The 8765-nt window shown below is 53.8% G+C and overlaps 1 protein-coding gene across 1 annotated transcript in view; it reads right to left on the reverse strand.

Annotated features, from left to right (window-relative positions):
• Positions 1 to 8513, reverse strand: part of SLC6A4 (solute carrier family 6 member 4) — a 38609-nt gene extending 30096 nt beyond the window's left edge. Inside the window, exon 1 of the mRNA XM_040641090.1 lies at positions 8352 to 8513. The gene's annotated coding sequence lies outside the window, so the exon portion shown is untranslated. The remainder of the gene's footprint in view (positions 1 to 8351) is intronic.
• Between the last annotated feature and the right edge of the window lie 252 nt (positions 8514 to 8765).

The following is an 8765-nucleotide window of genomic DNA, read 5'->3' on the forward strand; positions in this document are numbered from 1 at the left end:
GGGGGGGGGGGGGGGGGGGGCGCTGCCAGCCCGCTTCTGTTCTCGCTCCTGCTTCCTCTCAGCCCAGGGGGTGGGCTAAGTCCCTCCGCTCCCCTCCCCCACCCCAGGAGAAAGGATTGTTTCTATTTAAACTTCTTCTGATCAAATCTCCATTTCTCGTCCCACAAACTCTCTCTGTAGCCAGGGGAACCAGTATCGGAACAAGCATGTAATTACAGCGATTAGTCATGAAACCACCCAGACCTTTGGAAATGTCCGTGACCCGACTTGTCTGTTTGACGTCCGTCAGCACGCTCTAAGCAGAAACACTATAGAAAGTTTGTACTTTGACTTCACTTGTTGAGATCAAAGTGAGTTCATTTCTCAGGACACTCAGTTTTCATTTTCAAAAACCGCAGCAAACCCAGCACGAACAATGGGTGTATCACGGGGAACAGATTAATTATAGGTCCTATGGCCAAGTGGCAGTTCGCCTTCTCTCTTCCGAGAGGGAGTCTGGAGTTCCCAACACCCGCCCCCCCGCGGCCGGGGTGGGGGGCGAGAGCGATGACAAAGCTCTGGTGTCCACTGATGGGGAGCCCTGAGCCCGGCCCCCGCCACGCAGCAACGCCAATTCTGCAAAGACATTCCGTATACCTACTACGTGCCAGGCTCTCGGAGGCAAGGCAGGCGCCGTCCTGCCCGCATGGAGTTCCTGGCGCAAGGCCAAGCTCCGACTGTGGGAACACAGTCCTTATGCTGAAGGAGGGAGGGGCAGGTGGTGCTCGAGATGCCCGTTGCACATCCCATCGTAAACGGAGTTTTCGGCCGGCCTGACGCAGCACGTTTCTGCAGCTCACACTTGTAGCCCCAGGGTGCCTTCAGAGTCGACAAGACTTCCCTTGTCCCTGTTGCTCAGCTTCTCCCGAAGGAGCCGGGATGTGAGTGGTTCTGACTCACCGTGGCCCGCAGCGTAAGACAGTGGTTTGTACGTGGACCCAGAGGGACTCACCTTTCAAACAAAACAGACTTCACCGTGTGAATGGGGAGGGCAGGGGAAATCCGTCTGTTTTTGGACACAAGGGGTAGAAATGAATACCATTTTCCCAACCAAAGGATTCTTTGTGTGAGATGGTCGGACAGTTCAGGTTTTTGGACAGGGATTAAACAGTTTATAATCCTTAGGGCCGCTGGGGCAGTTATGATGAGAAAGGACAAGGGTCTCTGTCCAGAACTTTCCCTGCCTGGGAGAGGGGAGCTTCGAACTTCTCTGCACACAGAGTGTAGAATACAGAGGATGAGCCGTGTGTGGTGTGGTTGACATCGCCGCAGAGGCTGGGCAAATATACAACGGATTATTTATCTTGACGTCAATAAAAAGAAATGGGTTTGGCCTAAGTCGGCCTAGATAGCCCTTCTCTAGTGAACGTGGCCGGCTGAGCCTAGACCAACCACCTTCCGGAGGCATCATGTAGCTGTTGTCGTGCCCACACCTCGTGGCTCACTCATCTGCCCTGGAACCCCTGACCCGCCGCCGACTGGCTATGTGACTTTGGGCAGGTTGCTTAGGCTCTCTGAGCTTTCACTTCCTGGCGTGTAGAACCAGACCATTAACACCCCTGCTTCCTAGAGCTGAGGTGGGCAATGAGGTGTGACGGATGCTTCCCTCAGTGGCTAGCACGTGGAAACCTTCAATAAATGACAGGGAGTCAATGGCCAGTGGGCCACCACACGTGCGCAGCCCATCCCGCTGTCCGGCTTACACGCCAGTCAGGGGGACGGGGCCCAGAAGCAAAGCGACTCCACCCCCTTCCACGGGCCCTCCCTGACTGTGCTGGTTCCTCTCAACCAGCTCCTCTCCTTGGGGTCACTGGGAAAGCTGTAACCGGCAGATTCCCGGGCTGCTGTCCCAGAGATCCATGTGGGTGCTGCATGCTTAACAGGCGCCCCAGGTCATCAGGGGCAGGTGGGCCACCGAGCGCACCCAAGTGTATCCCTACCCCACGCCGTTGCTGCCCCAAATTATCCCGTGTCCTTCGAGGCCTGGCTTAAGTTTCCACCCACCCCCCTCCACGAAGCTTCACTCACCCCAGCCCAAGATGACCTCTCTCTACTCTGTACGATTACTAATATGTCATTCATCACTGATTATTGCGTATTATTAGTTACCCTTTTATGTCTGTTTGCTCTGGATGCCCCGGCAGCAGGGGCCATGGCTCATATATCCCTGGGCTCACATACTTGCACAGCTGCCAGCACGGAGGTCCTATTTCGGGTTCCCTGGGTGCGGGGCCCAGGGAGCCCCAGCCGCTCTCCTGGCAGTTTTGAGCCTCAGGCGAGGCACTACCCTTTCGTCCCCGGGGTCCCATTCTCAGGGGCCCCTCCCCACCCCTCACTCTTTGGGAAGATGTCTGTGCATCTTGGTGGGGGTGGGGGGAAGGGAGAAATGTCACAACATTTTCATGGACTATGGACTACAAAAGACGGACATGTCTGGGATTAAAGAAGAGTCCGGGTTGTGCTTTTAGACTGAAACAAGTACCAGCAGGCACACCCATCGGCGGTCTGTGCTCCAACGTTCATTTGTGAGTTGCTCGTTTGGAACGTGGAATGTATTTTCTACCTACCGAAATCAATCTTGTAAACGGCAGTCAGCCTCCCACACCAGCTTACAGAATCCTAGTTTGCCTGGAAAATAGGGAAACATCTAAAATGTGGGCTGTGGGACACGGCGTTGTGAGGTATGACGAAAGGGGGTACGGGGACAATGAGGCTGATTGGGAGGCATCTATCGTCCGTCCTTTCTCTAGCCTAACGCTCTTTCTGGTTCTTGAGAAAAACGAAGTTTCAGGAGAGGACAGGAAGTGGGGAGCCTCTCAGGCCCCCGAGAGCCGGAGAAGGTGAGGACACACACTTGTTATTACATTGAACCACAGTGTGATAAACCCACAACTCACAACGTTTTGCTGAAAACGAAACTGCAGCCTCTGTGTTTCTGTGTGGACACGGCCAGGAAAGGACTCGGGAAACTCAAACGGTTGATGCGTTAGGTCAGGCGGGATGAGGAGGGTCACTTACACCTTTGAAACCCTCCTTTATTGTTGTCGTAATGCAATTCATGCCATAAATAGAAACCAAGATCGGAAAACGTGGCAGCATTTCCAAACACAGATGTTCTCTTCTTTAATACGGCGTATATCGTGAAAACTACTTTTGTGTAAAACAGACATGATTAGACCCACAAATGGAGCCAAGAGGGGGAGACGGGGGGGGGGGGGGGGGGGGGAGAGGGTGTTAGGAAGTGACAGTGGATTTATCTGTGGCAGCTGAGCAAAACAGAGAGAAGTAGGAAGGGGGAGAAAGGGATTTGAAGTGGAATTAAGTACGATGGGAGTGCTGGAGGCAAGGGGAAAGGGGAAGCTGGGCCTGTTTCTCCGGTGGGGCAGGGAGCTGAGCTGAAGCCTGAGGTCATCAAGCCGCAGAGTGCCTGCGGCCACGGAGGCCACAAGATGCTTATAATTTAGGGACTGTTGCTTGAAGGGACCTCTACTCTTAGGTTGAGAAGTTCTGAAATGTGCTCTACCATGTGTGACACACGCAGTTTGGGGACATTCATGACAATCAGTTCATCGTTACACAGTAATGATGATCCAGGCCTCAGAGGCACAGAGGTGAGGGCAAGAGGTGGTTTCCGGCCCCTGGGCGTCCGCGGTCTCCAGAAGTAACCCTCTATGCTACAGAGGACACCATTGAGAGAGTGGGGGAAATTGAAGTAAAGACTGTGATATTTGTATATTTGATAATAGTTTCTCAAACTGTGTCCCAAATGTGATAATAATGGGGCTCTGCTTATGTAGGTGAATGTCCTCGTTCTTAGGAGAGAAGAGGTGAAGTATTTACATGTCCGCAAACTCTCGGAAGTTCAACAAAAAATTGTATTATATATAGATTGTATCCCTGTTACATGAATTATGTTGCACATATTATACAGAATGGATCAAACTATATATATTACATTTGCAAAAATTAGAGCCAGTGCACACACAAACATGACAACATGGTAATGACTGGTGGCTCTGAGGGAAGGTTCACCGGACCCTTTCTCTGACTTTTCAGTTGAAATGTTTTAAAAGAAAAAACTGGGGGGAGGAAAATCATTCTAGTCTTAGGAGCACTGGGAAACCTCCAGTCAGTCAGACGTCCCTGCGGCCCGGGGCTCGCCCAGAATAGCATATCTCCTTTCTCCTCTCTCCTCTCTCGGGGCAGGGCCTCCCTCCCCTTTCCTCCGGCCCAGCTCCTTTCCTCTGAAACAAGGAAAAGAGCCAGCTAGCTTGATTAGGGTTTAAAAACAACACACCCAGGGAGAGGGAAGAACAGAGGTGCAGGAAATTCAAGTCCCAGGCCTGGCTGAGCCCTCACGGCCACGACCATGGCCACGCATGAATTGCAGTAAACCACAGGGGACTTGGAGCCCTTCCAGCTCTGCCCCTTCCTACTGTCGAGGGAGTCCCTTAGTTACAGAAAAAAAATGTGTTTATTTTATCTTCATTCAGCAGCTCGGTAGTAATGGAAATAAAGTGTTCTTTTTTCTTTGAATGTGCCCAGAAAAAATGACACAAAAACACAAGAAGGCACAGGCCGGCTGACTCGCTCCCTCTAATCCAGCCCGCCTCCCAGCCTCCAGCTCTGGGCTCTCCCAGATCCGCCACTTGGCCTTGTCGCCACCTCCCCCCCGCCCCCACCCCACTTCTTCCCTCCCTACCTCAAATAACGGCATAAAGATCTGGACCTCAGGATCCCAGGATTCCTTCCCCATGCCATCTCCCACTTGTCAGTGCCTGGAGGCCCTGGCCACCGGGCTGGTTCTGGGACATGACCTCCATGTCTCCACACTGCTGGGGTTCATCTCTCGCTCTGCAGTCCAGGGGGATTCGGGGATTGCTGAAGGGATATCCAGTCCCAGCTTTTAAAAAGCCTATGGTTTACGGGCACCTGGCTGGCTCAGTCAGTGGAGCATGTGACTCTTGATCTCAAGGTTGGGAGTTCGAGCCCCACATTGGGTGTAGGGATTACTTAGAAATAAGATCTTAAAAATCAAATCAAATAAATTAATTAAAAGTAAAAAGCCTAGGGGCTCCTGGGTGGCTCAGTTGGTTAAGTGTCTGCCTTTGGCTTGGGTCATGATCCCGGGGTTCTGGGATCGACCCCGCATCTGGTTCCCTGCTCAGTGAGGAGTCTGCTTCTCCCTCTGCCCCTCCCCTGCTTGTGATATCTCTCTCTCTCAAATAAATAAAATCTTTTTTTTTAATAAAGATTTTATTTATTTATTCGACAGAGATAGAGAGAGCCAGCGAGAGAGGGAACGCAAGCAGGGGGAGTGGGAGAGGAAGAAGCAGGCTCCTAGCAGAGGAGCCTGATGTGGGGCTCGATCCCATAACGCCGGGATCACGCCCTGAGCCGAAGGCAGACGCTTAACCGCTGTGCCACCCAGGAGCCCCTCAAATAAATAAAATCTTTTTAAAAAAAAGCCTTTGGCTTAAATACCCACTAACAAGTACCATTGGTCCAAGGTTGGGTGGGAGCCAGGGAGCTGCTGCCAGCTTCCAGGGGAGCCCAAGGAAAGGAGAAAATAAGGCAAACTGCCTCGTGCTGGCCTCATCTCTACACATTTCGTCACCACATAGACACGGGGCTGGGCGCACACTCCCTTGGTCTAAAAACATGTTATCGACATCCAGTAAATGAGCATTCATCCGCCCATGCCCTGACAGCCAGCCCCGGTCAGGCGGAGGGGTGCCCCTGCACAGAGCCGTTACTCAGAGATCGTTTCCGAAAATGGGCCCAAGTCAGTACGATGAGCGGTGCCTAGAAAGACGGGGGCTGTGTCAGCCTCTGGTGGGTCTTGTGCCCACCCTAGAGAAGCAGGTCACCCTCTGCTCAGGGAAAATCACCTCTGCCAGGTGTCTCCTACAGGCCACTGTCATCTATTTTCCACCTGGGTTCCTCCTAGAAAGATGACCGTTTTCTTTCCTTAGGGTACTAGAAGGTTAAGCCCAGAGACTAATTCCCCCCAGGAGCAGGGTGAGTAAGTCTCACTTGCCCCAGGAATGGAGAAGTGCGGAATTTATCAGATCTTGGACTCCACACCCAAGCCTGTTGCTGTTACGTGGAACACCACAACCTCGGAGGACCACAGCGATTGGCAAAGGCTCGGTGACTGGGAAGAAAAGGGGCACAGCCCAAATCTTACTGCCCGGAGGCCGTTTCCACCGCACCACACCCTGGGCAAGCTGCAAAGAGGATGTGGCGACGGGGGACTCAGGCTCCTGTTGCCTGTGGGTGGTTGAGGCGCAGGACGTGACTTGTGCAAACCTCTGCCTTCGAGTGGTGTCTGGGGTCCCCAGAGGACCCTGATTTGATGGCAACATCTGGGTAGAGCCCCAGCGCTCAGGCATTTTGCAGCATCATTTCAAGTCGTGTTTGCTTAAAGCAGAGAGATTAGGGGCACAGTCACAGAAGGAGCGGCGGGGACTCAGACATCATGTTACGCAGGGCCCCCCCTTCCCCTCACTTAGAGCTGAGCAGCTGACCTGCGATGGGAAGGACTAAGGCGTGAGGTACCTTCTGACGGAGAAATGACTGCGTGATTTTCCCTTTGGTCACACAGGCATCTTTCTTCAAAAAAGTCGAATCATGACCATATCCTATGGATTCATTAAGCCAAATTGAAATTAAACTTCTTCAGGCAGCCCTGCCTTTGTTCTCTCAAATGAAACCATTTGATGACTACGAAGGAGAAGGAAATGCCCCTTACTGGCTTAATTTCTGGAATCATCTGCGTTTCTCTTCGGAAGGGGACATCGGGGATGTTTCTGCAAGCCTGCCCTCGGTGACGACCGTCTCCAGCCAAGCACCCCACCCCACGGCCACGTCGCCCATTCGTGAAACCCTTGGACATGCTTCTCCGAGTTTCATCAAAATTCTCGGACAACTCCCAGAATCCCCCAAAGAGACATTTTTGAGGTTTTGCTGATTCCATTAAAACTTCAACATCATTCTGTCCCCACCCTCACCCCTCTGCCCACCCTTAGTATATGTTACTTAAGCAAGAGCCCCGAAGAAATGGGTTTAAGTATCTGTGCTGCTCTTAGATTCCTGAATGGCCCGCACGGATCACTGGCGTGCTGAGGGGCCTTCCGGTTAATCGTGAAGCAGCCTCAGTCTGCTCTTGTTCAAGTTCAGTGAAAAAAAGAGAAGCCTATGCACAAAAATGGCTTGCTCAGTTTGCACCAGCCGCATCAGAACCTGGCTCTCCTCACCCCCACCCCAGTCTGTGGCAGGAAAACCACCTTTGGGCATCAGTGGCACCACGCAAAAGCAAGGAATGGGACAGAGTGAAAGCTGTGTGTTTCCCTCCACTGCTCAAAACCCAAACGCTAATGCCACCCATAGTGCCCGCCCGTGTCATTAAACGTAAATCCCAATGTTGCTTTCTTAGACGTTTTTCCTATGTAACTGAAGGCAAAACACATTAAATATTTGATCTAGTCTTACCATGATGAGAGCTAGCAGGCTCATAAATAATCCACTGACCTGGTTCATTTTTCTGGACAAAACTGATCATAAAAATACACACACACAAGCGTTTGTAATGTCTGACTCTTAGAAATTCCACCCCTCTCAAATTCTTCAGAACCCCAACGGAACAAGACATCCTTCATGCAAAAGACCCAGTGCAGAAGGAAACGTGCTCCTTTGGGTTCTTCAGCTCCGGAGAGTGTTTTCAAAGACATACTTAAATGTACACATTTTCTTTAGCAATTGACGGTTACACAGTTGAACCGTGTCAAACAGCGCGTTGGAGTTGGAGTTTCCCATAAATTCTGAATGGCCCGTGAGAGGGCTGAGCGCGCACCGGCTCTGCCAGCGACAACCACCCAGGCGCACGGAGACTCGTCCCACTTCAGAGTCGGTTCAGAGATTTCTCTAGCTCTCGGGCATTTCTGTCAAGCAGCCCTCCCTGCAGACATGCCTTCGCGCAAAGCCACCTGCGCGCACGGCGGTAAGCGAGGACCGAACCGCAGGCGCGAGTTGAAACTAGAGCAACTTTTCCCCACGCGCAGAGCAGCGCTTAGCCCCAGCCCGTCTTCTCAGGGTCTCGCTCTGGTCCCCAGGCCATCGGAACAGCCTCCGCGAGCCCTAGACAAAGGAGCCCTCCGGAGCCCGCAGTCGCCTCGGCGCTCGCCCCGTCCCCGCCCGTCCTCCCGCCGAGGAGCCCCCCGCGCGGCGCACGCCCGCCCGCGCCCGCGCCCGGAGAGGCCCCGCCGGATGGGGTGCGCGGCGCGGATCCGCAGCCCGGCGAGCAGACCCACCTGCCCGGAGTCCGTGGGGAGGCTGGTCCAGGGCTCTCCGAGGCGGGGCGACCCTCGCGCCCTCGAGGCACCGGGGGCGCCGCTGCCTGTGCCGGAGCTGGCGCCCGAGCGGCCGTATTTGTACTCTCGTTCCCTCACATGGTCTGATCGCTAGATATCCGCCGCCAAAGAGCTCTTTAAGGATTTTTGCGTCACTTTGGGCCTCAGAAACTTTACGTTTCCGCGTGGTCGCGTCTCCGCGTTCCCCCCCAGGGTGGGGGTGGCCGCCCGGGCGCTGGCGCGGGGTGGGGGGCTGCGCCGTGCGGGGGGGGGGGCCGGGGGCGGGGCCCCAGAGGCAGTGAGGGGCGTCCTCCCTCCCTAGAAGGGACAGTGCTCTAGGAAGCTGAGAGCCCAGGGCGGCGGGGGGAGGGGGGG

The sequence above is a fragment of the Ursus maritimus genome, unplaced genomic scaffold, assembly GCF_017311325.1.
Source record: "Ursus maritimus isolate PB19 unplaced genomic scaffold, ASM1731132v1 scaffold_24, whole genome shotgun sequence".
Classification (NCBI taxonomy): Eukaryota; Metazoa; Chordata; class Mammalia; order Carnivora; family Ursidae; genus Ursus; species Ursus maritimus.